Genomic DNA, 14503 nt, shown 5'->3' with positions numbered 1-14503 from the left:
TAAAATTGTTTCTAATAAGAGTAGAGTTGTAGCTGTTGGTTCTAGTGGGTTATACTTCCCCTCATCATTTTATGAAAGAAACTGGCGGTTGACAGGAGAAGCGTAAGGAAGGAGCCGTCCGTAAAGACTCAATTGCGACTGGGAAAGTACACTACTGGCCATTAAAATTCCTACACCAAGAAGAAATGCAGATGATAAATGGGTATTCATTGGACGAATATATTAAACTAGCACTGACATGTGATTACATTTTCACGCAATTTGGGTGCATAGATCCTGAGAAATCAGTACCCAGAACAACCGCCTCTGGCCGTAATAATGGCCTTGATACGCCTGGGCATTGAGTCAAACAGAGCTTGGATGGCGTGAAGAGGTACAACTGCCCGTGCAGCTTCAACACGATACCACAGTTCATCAAGAGTAGTGACTGGCGTACTGTGATGAGCCAGTTGCTCGGCCACCATTGAGCAGACGTTTTCAATTGGTGAGAGATCTGGAGAATGTGCTGGCCAGGGCAGCAGTCGAACATTTGCTGTATCCAGAAAGGCCCGTAAAGGACCTGCAACATGCGGTCGTGCATTATCTTGCTGAAATGTAGTTTTTCGCAGGGATAGAATGAAGGGTTGAGCCACGGGTCGTAGCACACCTGAAATGTAACATCCACCGTTCAAAGTGCCGTCAATGCGAACAAGAGGTGACCGAGACGTGTAACCAATGGCACCCCATACCTTCACGCCGGGTGATAGGCCAGTATGGCGATGACGAATACACGCTTCCAATGTGCGTTCACCGCGATGTCGCCAAATACGGATGCGACCATCATGATGCTGTAAACAGAACCTGGATTCATCCGAAAAAATGACCTTTTGCCATTCGTGCACCCAGGTTCGTCGTTGAGTACACCACCGCAGGCGCTCCTGTCTGTGATGCAGCGTCAAGGGTAACCACAGCCAGGGTCTCCGAGCTGACAGTCCATGCTGCTGCAAACGTCGTCGAACTGTTCGTGCAGATGGTGGTTGCCTTGCAAACGTCCCCATCTGTTGACTCAGGGATCGAGACGTGGCTGCACGATCCGTTACAGCCATGCGGATAAGATGCCTGTCATCTCGACTGTTAGTGATACGAGGCCGTCGGAATCCAGCACAACGTTCCGTATTACCCTCCTGAACCCACAGATTCCATATTCTGCTAACAGTCATTGGATCTCGACCAACGCGAGCAGCAATGCCGCGATACGATAAACCGCAGTCGCGATAGGCTACAATCCGATCTTTATCAAAGTCGGGAACGTGATGGTACGCATTTCTCCTCCTTACACGAGGCATCACAACAACGTTTCACCAGGCAATGCCGGTCAACTGCCGTTTGTGTATGAGAAATCGGTTGGAAACTTTCCTCATGTCACCACGTTGTAGGTGTCGCCACCGGCGCCAACCTTGTGTGAATGCTCTGAAAAGCTAATCATTTGCATATCACAGCATCTTCTTCCTGTCGGTTAAATTTCGCGTCTGTAGCACGTCATCTTCGTGTGTGTAGCAATTTTAATGGTCAGTAGTGTACATGGCGAAAAAAATCTTAGAACTAAATAGGCAAAGAACGCATTATCCAAACCAGTGTGGAAATACCGAATGCTAGCGCAATATCTTATAGCAGCGCCAAGTCTCTAATTCGCAGGAGTCTCTGCTTGAAAATATATCTCGTAAAGAAAAAGGTGGTCTCGTCGCTTGCGAGGAAAACTCTATAGTAGGTTTCAACAGGCTGTAAAGCAAAAACAAAGTGTATTTCCTTACCTTTAACGAAGAAAGTTTTGCTCAGTAGCTCACAAACAAATCAGCGCTCCCGTACAGATGCGGTACCTGAAACAATAGTGAATTGCTCTCATTCAGACTTCTGTAACAACTATCAACTTAGGTGAGCATTGCAGAAGAAAGGAGCCCCTCCCAAAATATATATACACTGTCTGACAAAAATGTGAAGCAGCCAGAAGACATGGTCGGATGTGAATCTAGCTTCGTGCACGTGCACATCATCAGCAGGTACGTTAATGATTATAGAGTTGCATTTGTATGGCATACACAGAACGGCCATCAGAGTGTGTTCGTAGTGTTCGTGTTTATTGTTGTTACAGGGGCCGGTAAGGTATATAATGTGCGTGAACAGTGTCAGATGTTGAGTGATCGCTGTGAAGGCCACGAATATGCCGTGTACTCGTGTGAGACAATATATCAGTACGTGACAGTTTGGAAGGGGCTCATTGTGGGTCTCAGTTTGGGCGGTTGGTGGAATCGAGCAGTAACCAAATCTTTGAGGCTTTCGGATGTCACTGTGGATCCACGTTGGACAGCATATCCAGACGCATACACCCTAACTGAGCATAGGATGGTCTGGCATGATCAGACAACAAGCAATCATACAGGGTGTTTCAAAAATGACCGGTATATTTGAAACGGCAATAAAAACTAAACGAGCAGCGATAGAATTACACCGTTTGTTGCAATATGCTTGGGACAACAGTACATTTTCAAGCGAACAAACTTTCGAAATTACAGTAGTTACAATTTTCAACAACAGATGGCGCTGCAAGTGATGTGAAAGATATAGAAGACAACGCAGTCTGTGGGTGCGCCATTCTGTACGTCGTCTTTCTGCTGTAAGCGTGTGCTGTTCACAACGTGCAAGTGTGCTGTAGACAACATGGTTTATTCCTTAGAACAGAGGATTTTTCTGGTGTTGGAATTCCACCGCCTAGAACACAGTGTTGTTGCAACAAGACGAAGTTTTCAACGGAGGTTTAATGTAACCAAAGGACCGAAAAGCGATACAATAAAGGATCTGTTTGAAAAATTTCAACGGACTGGGAACGTGACGGATGAACGTGCTGGAAAGGTAGGGCGACCACGTACGGCAACCACAGAGGGCAACGCACAGTTAGTGCAGCAGGTGATCCAACAGCGGCCTCGGGTTTTCGTTCGCTGTGTTGCAGCTGCAGTCCAAATGACGCCAACGTCCACGTATCGTCTCATGCGCCAGAGTTTACACCTCTATCCATACAAAATTCAAACGCGGCAACCCCTCAGCGCCGCTACCATTGCTGCACGAGAGACATTCGCTAACGATATAGTGCACAGGATCGATGACGGCGATATGCATGTGGGCAGCATTTGGTTTACTGACGAAGCTTATTTTTACCTGGACGGCTTCGTCAATAAACAGAACTGGCGCATATGGGGAGCCGAAAAGCCCCATGTTGCAGTCCCATCGTCCCTGCATCCTCAAAAAGTACTGGTCTGGGCCGCCATTTCTTCCAAAGGAATCATTGGCCCATTTTTCAGATCCGAAACGATTACTGCATCACGCTATCTGGACATTCTTCGTGAATTTGTGGCGGTACAAACTGCCTTAGACGACACTGCGAACACCTCGTGGTTTATGCAAGATGGTGCCCGGCCACACCGTACGGCCGACGTCTTTAATTTCCTGAATGAATGTTTCGATGATCGTGTGATTGCTTTGGGCTATCCGAAACATACAGGAGGCGGCGTGGATTGGCCTCCCTATTCGCCAGACATGAACCCCTGTGACTTCTTTCTGTGGGGACACTTGAAAGACCAGGTGTACCGCCAGAATCCAGAAACAATTGAACAGCTGAAGCAGTACATCTCATCTGCATGTGAAGCCATTCCGCCAGACACGTTGTCAAAGGTTTCGGGTAATTTCATTCAGAGACTACGCCATATTATTGCTACGCATGGTGGATATGTGGAAAATATCGTACTATAGAGTTTCCCAGACCGCAGCGCCATCTGTTGTTGAAAATTGTAACTACTGTAATTTCGAAAGTTTGTCTGCCTGAAAATGTACTGTTGTCCCAAGCATATTGCAACTAACGGTGTATTTCTATCGCTGCTCGTTTAGTTTTTATTGCCGTTTCAAATATACCGGTCATTTTTTGAAACACCCTGTAGCTAGCTCTGGTCGTCTGGAGTTTTCACTACATGTACCGTGTTGAACTACATCACATATGGCAGGACTAAAGACTAGACCAATTTTTTGTTTAATGTAATGAGAAAATGTTTCTCCTTTCCAATTTTTTGGATTGTATTTAGGTATAAGACACAATTAGTTAATTTCATGTTCCATGAATCATTTGTATGATTAATAATAGTGATGTGGAACGAGTCAGTTTACATTCACGTGGCACATTCATATGTAAAAATACCTGCCACATGTTGATGACACGTTAGATTTGTTTATTAAAAAAAAAAAAAACAGATGGGGATTATTAATTCCTACCCACCACCTTTTACATATTACAAAAACAGAATTTTTTCTATTGAATAAAAGCAATGTCTAGTGTGCCGATTTTCGGCACGATTGTGTTCCGGCCGCGAGTGTTAAGGTCATTATTGTCCTCGCCAGAGATACTGGGGCGCTTAGTTGGCGGCCAGTGGCTCTCTGGCGACGAGGAGTGGAGGATTAGACAGTACCGAGCGAGGAGGACAGAACGGCAGAGTGTTGGGGTCCGGATGGTCCGAATTGGGCATTTAATAATTTTGGCACTCTGTGGTTGTGGACTGATGGTGAAACCGAGGCGCTTGGGAATTCAACGCTGCTGTGGAACGATAAGCCGTGGGCTCTGCAATTGTATGGACGCAGTTTACGGCGAACTGTGGCCGATGTCGTTTGTGGGTGTTTGGCCACGGCAGATAAACAAGGCAGCGTTGGCCCAACCTGAACAAGCTGTGCTGTAGCATGTTCGCCCACAATAAGGATATCATGATATTGGGGAAGAAAGTAGTGGAATACGGTACGTGTATTGACCTTCAGTGACTTCTGCGGTGTTAGTTTGACTAATTGTGTGGAGATTGAGCAGTAACAGTCACTGTTCAAAGGAATTGATAAGTGTGTAAGAGTGTGGCCAATGCCGGATGGGCGTTGTCATGAAGTTATTATATTTCTTATTTGTGAACATAATTTTGTTATCAGGATTACTCATTGGATAGATTTGAAATTCAGTTCTGCGCTGTAGTTCAGCGGGTTATAAATACTGTAATTTACCATATCTGCTAACTGTGAGTTTTGTATATGTTTATATATCTGCGTGTTAAATGAAAGTTAATTCTGAAGTTTGAAAGATACCTTTCTACCATAACGATTCTGTAAGTTTTTATTTGGAAGTGATGTTGTTTGCTACTGTTATTGGTTGAGAATTTATTACCCAAAGGAACGGCTACTTAATCAGTCTTTTATGAAGTGTTTTAAGACTTCTTATTTTTGGTGAACTATTACTAATAAATTATGTAAATTAGTAATGCTGTGTAAGCAGTTATTGAAGGCACCCATCTCCATTAGCCAATCAACCATGGCCAGTTGGGAACGGGCATGGATGCAACATTAGGGAACTAGAGGCTATTTGTTAAGTTGTGGTAACGCTAATCCTGCTGTTTGTTATTATTGTTGAAGTGTTTAGTCGCCCCTAAATTAAATAATAATTCTGCACACTAGGAGAGACTTTTTCAGTTTGTTTTCGAACTGAATTTCGCTGACTGTAAGACATTCTATATGACTGAATAAGTGATTAAAAATTTTAGTGGGAGCAACATGCATGTACATCTATATGACTTCAACTCTCAGGTGCCTGGTAGAGGTTTCATCGAACCACTTTGACACTACTTCGCCAACGGCCTTGCCCCAGTGGTAATACCGGTTCCGGTCAGATCATCGAAGTTAAGCGCTGTCGGGCTGGTCTATCACTTGGATGGGTGACCATCCGGTCTGCCGAGCGCTGTTGGCAAGCGGGGTGCGCTCAGCCCTTGTGAGGCAAACTGAAGAGCCACTTGATTGAGAAGTCTCCGGTCTCGTAAACTGACATACGGCCGGGAGAACGGTGTGCTGACCACATGCCCCTCCACATCCGCATCCAGAGACGCCTGTGGGCTGAGGATGACACGGCGGTCGGTCGGTGCCATTGGGCCTTCATGGCCTGTTCGGGAGGAGTTTTAGTTTAGTTTTGACACTACTTCTCTACCGTTCCACTCTCTAATAGCGCGCTGGAAAAGCTAACACTTAAATTTTTCTTGCGAGCTCTGATTTATTTTATTACAGTGACCATTTCTCCCTACGTAGGCAGGCGTTAACAAAATATTTTCGCATTCGGGGGAGAAATTTGGAAATTGAAATTTCGTGTAAAGATCTCGCCGCAACGAAGAACCCCTTTGTTTCAATGATTGCTTCCCTCACTCGCGTATCATATCTGTACCACATTTCGCGATAATATAAAACGATCTGCCCTTCTTTGAACTGTTTCGAGATCCTCCGCCAATCCTATCTTGTAAGGATCCCATTCTGCGCAGCAATATTCCAGAAGAGGACAGACAAGCGTAGTGCAGGTAGTCTCTTTAGCAAACTTGTTGCATCTTCTAAGTGTCCTGCCAATAAAATGCAGTCTTCGATTCGTCTTCCCCATGACATTATCTATGTGATCGTTCCGATCTAATGTGTTCGTAGTTGTCATTCCTCGATGAACTGACAATCTTTAACTTTTGCATGATTTATCGTGTAACCAAATTTGCATCCCTTTTTGAGCTGAAAACAACTTTAATGTGGAATAAAGAATGTCATTTCTTGTTCTGATTTTGTAATTGTGTACATCATTGTTCTTTTTGAACTGTAGAAGGTTATGTAAAAGAAACTTCATGAGTTAATGAATGTACTGTGAATCAGTAGTGAAAATGCTTAACTTCTTAAACAGATGTCTATAAGACGATAGTGAGTTGAGCACGACACATTATTCTTACAGCACGTTTCTGAACAATGAAGACGGAACGTTATTCTATCTGACACTGCTGAATGAAAATACGCAAAGTATTTTAACTTACTGCTTTGTCTTTCGAAAAGGTCTGCAATGAATCGTAAGTTATTTTGGAAGTTCCAAAACTTGTTTTTCCACTTTAAATATTTATCAATGTGTCACTAAAAAGTTACGGTTTCCACCATAGTTATCATTTTCTCACTAAGTGTTACATTTAACATTAGGAAATAAGAGTGAGACCATATGCAGAAAACCACTTAAAAGCACTTTCAGGAACATTATTCATCATTATGTTGGGGCGCTTCCGTCCGGAACCGCGCGGCTGCTACGGTCGCAGGTTCGAATCCTGCCTCGGGCGTGGATGTGTATGATGTCCTTAGGTTGGTTAGATTTAAGTAGTTCTAAGTTCTAGGGGACTGATGACCCCAGAAGTTAAGTCCCATAGTGCTCAGAGCCATTTGAACCATGAGAGGTAATTGTAGAGATTTGGTATTCTCGGTACGCTTTTGATACTGTGGTTCTCGGAATATCGAATTCCTTGACTTCCGAAATTCAGTGTCCCATGCGTCAAGTTGCAACTACCATTCCGCGCTCAGCGTCTGTTAATTTCCTTCGTGCGACCATAATCGCGTCGGAAACCGTTTCACATGAATCATCTGAGTACAAATGACAGCTCCACCAATGCGCTGCCCTGCGATACTATCGCCATCTGTATACGTGCATATCGTTATCCCATGACTTTGTCACCTCAGTGGATGTTTGGATTGATTACAACTCTCGTGTTGTCTCAAAGAGTGAACTAATTGTTGTTGTATATTAAATGGAAGGTCATTTGCGTATACGAGAAATAATAATGGACCTAAGACTGAGCCTTGTGGAACTCCGTAATTGATTCTCCCCATCCACAAGAATCTCTCTGCTTAAACTGTTTGAATTATTAAGTAGAACATTCTGGAATCCTCTGGTAACATATAACATTCTCAACTGGTTGGATTTTCTGCATGTTGTAACCGTTTGTTTTTCCCAGTTTTCGCTGGCATTTGACTGGGACAAACGGACGACCATGTCCGTTTCGCCCTGTCACCATCGGACGTCGTCCGTGGAGGGATGTTTACAATCGGTAAGAGACAGACGGCGGAAAGCGGTGCCTGGAGGGACGCCAGACCACGCACAGTGCCCACCCCTTGCGAAACGCGCAGCCAGGAATACGTGGGAGCGGACCAGCCGTCCGGTCCCTATTTTGAAAGACCTCGCGACCTTGCTCACCTACTCGTGCCCTGGGCCCGCCTCTCCACGGCAGAGGTAGAGGTCACGTCGTCACAGCCGCTGGCGACTACCTGCTGCAAGGTCTCCTTTGTTATGGGAATTCAGGGCACCTATTACGCGACTGTTTCGATTCGTTGCCAAACACCTGGACGAGTCCTAAAGAAGAGATGTTATGATTTATAGATACAGTTTTGAAACACTCAGTAACGTGGTACAGGAACATCATTGCCCACATCTGGTGGCACGCGGCTCTTGGTCGCGTGTCTACTGTCACATCTATAATTATTCTGCGAACCACTGTGAAGTGCATGGCAGAGGGTACGTCCCACTGTACCAGTTGGTAGGGCTTCTTCCCGTTCCATTCAAGTATGGAGAGCGGGAAGAGTGATTGTTTAAATGCCTCTGTGCGTGTTGCAATTAATCTAGTCTTGTCCTCACGATCCCTATGGGAGCGATCTGTAGGGGCTTATAGTATATCCCTCCGGTCATCATTTAAAGCCGGTTCTTGGAAGTTTGCCAGTAGACTTTCTCGGGATAGTTTACGTCTATCTTCAAGAGTCTACCAGCTCAGTTCTTTCAACATCACTGTGACACTTTCCCGCCGGTGAAACAAACCTACGACCATTCGTGCTGCCCTTCTCCATATTCGTTCAATATCCCCTGCTAGTCCTGCTTGGTACGGGTGCCACACACTTTAACAATACTTTAGGATGGGTCGCAAGTGTGATTTCTAAGCAATCTCCTTTGTAGACCAACTAATATTATTATTCTCGTATCAGAAACATACAGGTACATGTACATACATTTTACACAGTTACGATTACGTTACTTTTGACCAAAACTTGGCCACTTCCAATGCATTTTCTGTTGCTCGTTGAAGATCATCTTCTGTACAAGAGACTGGACACAATCGACACCGAAGCATGTGCCGAACTGTCTGTTCTTCTCCACAGTCACATCGAATATCATTTCGACTCGCAAGTCGCCGAAGTGGCATCAAATCGACAGATTTGCACACGGCGGACGGTCTACCCGACGGGAGGCCCTAGTCACAAGACATTTGCATTTACCGAATATCATTTGGATCAGTGTATACCCATCTTGCCAATTTATCTTTTGATCTTCCAGCTCCGGATCTAGACCAATAGCATTACACTAGTATTCTACCAATAAACTGAAATCGGTTACATGCTTTGCCCACGACTGAGTTTATGTGATCGTTCCACTTCATGTCCTTACTAAGTGTTACACCCAGGTATTTGTAGGATTCCAACAGTGACTCACTGATATATTCAATCGATACTGTGTTTTTACGTTTTGTGAAGTGCAAAATTTTACATTTCTGAACATTTAAAGTAAGCTGCCACTCTCTGCAGCTCTTTGAAATCGTATCAGGATCTGACTGAATATTTAGGCCGCCTTCGTTGGGACTGTAATTCGTTGTAGGTTCCGCGTCATATGCGAAAAGCCTGAGGTCACCATTAACATTGTCAGTAATATACAACACGAACAGTAAGAGTCCCAACACACTACCTTGTGGCATTTGTCGATGACTCTCCATACAAGACAACGTGCTGCGTCCACCCAACCGAGAAATCCTCAAAACAGTCATAAATTTCATCTGACACCTCATATGAGCGAACTTTTGATAATAAGCGTGGGGGGGGGGGGGGTACTGGGTTAAACGCTTTCCGGAAATCGAGAAACACTGCACCTACCTGGCTGACTGATCTATGGGTTTCAGGATGTCACGCGAGAAAAGTGCGAACTGATTTCACATGGTCTGTGTTTTCCGAAATTCCTGCTGGTTGGCATGCAGGATATCGTTTGTTCGAGACTGCACATTGCTTTTGAGCTCAGGAAGTGCTCTAAGTTTCTACAACAAGTGAATGACAAGGATGTTGCACGGTAGTTTTGTCTGCTTCCCTGCTTGTACACAGGTGTGAACTGTGCTTTCTTCCAGCTATTGAGCAGGGTTCTTTGTTCGACGGATCTACGATAGATTATAGCTAACAGAAGGACTAACTTATCCGTGAACTGGGTACAGAATCTGATATGGAGTCCATCGGACCGTGGGGCTTTGCTCAATTTTAATGATTGCAGTTGTTTCTCATAATCACTAACACTAACACTTATTACACCCATGTTTTCTTTGGTATGAATACTAAATTGGGGCAATACATCTAGGTTTTCCTTTGTAAAGGAACATTTGAAAATGGCGCTGAGCATTTCTGCTTTTGCTTTGCTACTCTCAGTTTCAGTTCATGTCTTATCTACAAGCGACTCGACACTAACTTTGGTGTTCCTAACAGCCTGTACATACGACCAGAATTTCTTTGGGTTTTGTGAAAAATCTTTCGCCAATATTCTGCTGTGGTAGTCATCGAAAGCTTCACACATTGCTCTCTTCATTACCAGACCGTTTCATTCAGCAGTGGTCTATCTATAGTTCTATTCTTCGATTTATACACCCTATGAAATGGTCTCTGCTTTTAAATTTTTTTTTTTACGTTGACTGTATACCACAAAGGATCTCTCCCATCATGAACTGTTCTACTGGGTACATAATTATCCACAGCTATGTCAACTATTCTTATAAAATTGAGCTATAATTTCTCTCCATGCTTCTATTCTGAGCTAAAGGTTTCAAATTACTCATTGAGATATGACACTACTGCTTCTTTGTCTCGTTTGCTGAACGTATAAATCTTTCGACTTGTTTTAGTTGTCCTTTGTACTCTGGTATTCATTGCACACTGAGCTCATCATATCTGATATTCAGCTTAGCCCTCACAACAACTGATATTTCAGTATTATTAGCTTTATACTTGTATTAGTTGCCCTTTGTTCTTTGGTATTCATTGTTACTATAACAGACGCATGGTCACTGATAACAATTTCAATGCAGGGGCAGGGTGACGGGGGAAGAATCTGAATAATGGCCGCTCCTTGGGACAAGAAGTTGGAAGTCGTCTGCGGCAGACACCTTCATCTATGTATTCATGTGCGCATTGTCTGTCTCAGAGAAATATAATCATTTGTACGTCTGCTACAGCAGCTTACGTTTCGTTGGGATTTGCAAGCCATATCTTAAGCAAGTTGTCTAAAGTCACAAGTGAACCGACCAGTAGAACTGTTTGCAGGCAGAATCGGGTAGTGAGGGGTGCATGTCCAGTGGACAGAGCAACATAATCTTCTCTTCCCTCTGGTGCTGGGACATTGTGCTGATCTTTTCATTATAGACGCTTTGTCTTGTGATAATGATCTCTCGATGCAGCGCCATTCTGGATTAAGATGAAATGGTCCCGTGCTTACCTTTGCTTAACTGTAACGTGTAACGCATCAGATTTATTTATGCGATTTAGTTTGCAGTCGTATTCAAAGCGGTCAATATTCGTTCTTTGTTCGAGTTCACAGTTTTGTTAGAAAACGTGGAAATCCAGTATCCAATTACTGTTCACTAGTCCGAGGTTGCAAATGATTCATCCCATTGCTTATCCACTGGCTGAATATTATTATGGGTATTGTTGTAAATAAGGGCTGCTTTTCGTTGTCTTTTGTAAATTTACGGTCATGTAAAGTCATGTGGTCCGTTGAAGAGCGCTTGTACTGTACGTGAAATATTTTTTGAACAACGCAATATATATATATATACATTAAGTATCAAATCATTACATGTCTTCAATTAAGAATTACATACCTGATTGAACTACATTTCACTTTCACTACATTTCAAGCCGAGAGAAAATAAATTTTCTCCTAAGCAGTAATGGCATTCTCTTATTTTTAAATGATGTTTTTAGCTAGCGACGTAAGTTCATGGTGCAGTGGAACATCAAGGTAGGTGGTTGCAGCAACGGAGACTTCGATATGTTGCTGTCACATTAGCTCAAACTTTTTGAATTTCCTATATGTTGCAGGATGCAGAGCATAAGCACTTGGATTCCACAATCTGCACCTACAACTTTAGTTGCCATACATATGTAGCGTACAGCTGCGTAAGATATGTTTCAAGGATTATTCTTGCAGTGTAGTCTTGGTTTAGCTAATGTTAAACCTCCTTTAATTACCCTCGTTGCGATATGAGAAAGTTTCCTGCCGTTATGAAATGTAAAATAAAGTTTGTCAAATTGCGTTTTCTTCACTAGTAGGTCATACCTCACATAAAGCGATAAAATTTCAGGGCATTGATAATCATGGTGACAATCTTTTATGAACTCATGGGTTAAAGTTTAAAGAAGCGATAGGCTTTCAAAATGAAGAGCGAGGTCGTTAAGTTCAAACGCGAGAAACAATACTATGTCAGTCACAGGCTTTGTACAAAATCGGTCATACCAGGAAAGAAAACAGAAAAAAATTCTGCTTGGTAAAATGACTTTTCCGTCGAACTAGAGACCAAAGTGAATGTTTTCAAAATACGCTGGTGTCCAAAATTAAAGCAACAAACCGCTGTTTCCCGGTCCTGTGTCTAATTCACGGTATAATCATGCAAACTGTCAGTGGATGTCCGTACGATCGCTTTCAGCCGGGAAGATGGCATCCCGGTCAACGGACAACCACGCCAACGATGGCGTCAGGGCTCCTATCAAACAGGGCGAAACACAAAGGTCACGAGTTCGAGTCTCGGTCCGGCACACAGTTTTAATCTGGCAGGAAGTTTAAACAGGGTAGTGATGCCATGTAGTTCCACACACACAGTCATAGACGGTGCAGAATGGCACAGAGAAGACGTGTACCAGGCTCTCTGCGATGGATTGCCATAGGAAGAATGGAGGCAGGACAGTCGCAAAGCCGGCCGGAGTGGCCGTGCGGTTCTAGGCGCTACAGTCTGGAGCCGGGCTGCCGCTATGGTCGCAGGTTCGAATCCTGCCTCGGGCATGGATGTGTGTGATGTCCTTAGGTTGGTTAGGTTTAATTAGTTCTAAGGTCTAGGCGACTGATGACCTCAGAAGTTAAGTCGCATAGTGCTCAGAGCCATTTGAACAGTCGCAAATTTATGTGGCCCGATAGCTTAAGGTGAATCGTTCTGCTGTTTCTCTGATGTGGCGACAGTTTATAGAGACTGAAACTTTATTCCGAAGACTAGGGCAGGACCGACCACGTGTGACTTCAGAAAGAGAGGACCGTTGTTTGGCTGTAAGGGCATGACGGTACCGCCTCAGTACTGCACGGCAACTGGCATCTGACCTCACAGCATCCACTGGACGTTTTGGATCGAGGTAAAAGGTATACAGAAGGCTTCGGCAGAGTGGCCTTTACTGTCGGAGACGTGCTGTATGTCGCGTCTTCACAGAAGGAAACGTCTAGAGTTGAGTCGTTCGCATGCCACCTGAACGGTCGAACAGTGGGCCAATATTCTCTTCAAAGATGAGTTCCGATTTGGTCTGGAGAGTGATTCTAGACGGATTCACATCTGGAGGGAACGTGGAACACGATTTCGGGACCCAAACATTGTGTAAAGGACCGATATCGAGCAAGATCGCTAATGGTGTAAAGAGGATTGTGTTGACCGCTCGAACAAATCGTCATGAAATTGTACGAGAGAATCGGCAAGGTTTAATTTCTGTAAGGTATCGTGATGAGATCTTGGGACCTCATGTGCGGTTACTGCGAGGTGCTGTGGGCCCAGACGATAATGCTCGACCTCATAGGGCACGGGTGGTTGATGTTTTCTTGGAAACGAAAGATATGGCGTGACCTGCTTGCTCTCCCAATTTGTTGCCCATAGAGCACACCTGGGGTGCACTTGGGAAACGGTTTGCATCAACTCACCATCCACCAACCAGTCTCCAAGACTTGCAAGTAGCTGTCCTATCGTTGTCAGGCATATATTCCTGCCAGAATTGGTCAAACCCCCCACTGAGCACATTAACCAGCTGTGTGCAAATCCGTTAAGTTGGAAGAAATGCGAAACTTTTTGCCTTCCGTTATGCATGTTTAAGTTGTTTACGTTCCGTATTCTTTACATTCTTTTTAGTTTACTATCGCCTGTTTATACTGGTTTGCGGCAAAATAAACGCAACCTTGCAAAATTTCCGTTTGTTGCTTTAATTTGGGACAACAGTGTATTTTTAATTATGCAAAGCAATCTCATTTATTTCTAGCGAAAGCATCAGCTTCGGTCGTCTTCCGCAATGGTGGGACTGAAACACGGCTTGTGTTTTATGATCTGAGACTGGCCGACGCAGGCCGAAATCGGTAATTTCGTTGGAAATAAACGTGGCTGCGCTGGATAATTAAATTATTTTCAAGAACTTCTTTTGACGTTCTCAGGGAGGAGAGCGTCTACAGCACCAGTTGAGTTTTCAACATGGGAAGAACCAGTGTACAAGATTATCTGAAGCCAGCAACCGAAGAAAGGCCAACGGTATTCGTGGTGGAACAAGAGGTTACTCCGGAAACAGTGAGCGTTCGTTTCCTCGACAC

At 44.1% G+C, this 14503-nt stretch overlaps 1 protein-coding gene across 1 annotated transcript in view; it reads right to left on the bottom strand.

Annotated features, from left to right (window-relative positions):
• Positions 1–14503, bottom strand: part of LOC126473855 (homeodomain-only protein-like) — a 329435-nt gene that overhangs the window by 128635 nt on the left and 186297 nt on the right. The window contains exon 3 of the mRNA XM_050101183.1: positions 1791–1856. The gene's annotated coding sequence lies outside the window, so the exon portion shown is untranslated. The remainder of the gene's footprint in view (positions 1–1790; positions 1857–14503) is intronic.

This window comes from Schistocerca serialis, chromosome 4, assembly GCF_023864345.2.
Source record: "Schistocerca serialis cubense isolate TAMUIC-IGC-003099 chromosome 4, iqSchSeri2.2, whole genome shotgun sequence".
NCBI classification, from domain to species: Eukaryota; Metazoa; Arthropoda; class Insecta; order Orthoptera; family Acrididae; genus Schistocerca; species Schistocerca serialis.
This window is presented reverse-complemented; position numbering and strand designations above follow the sequence as displayed.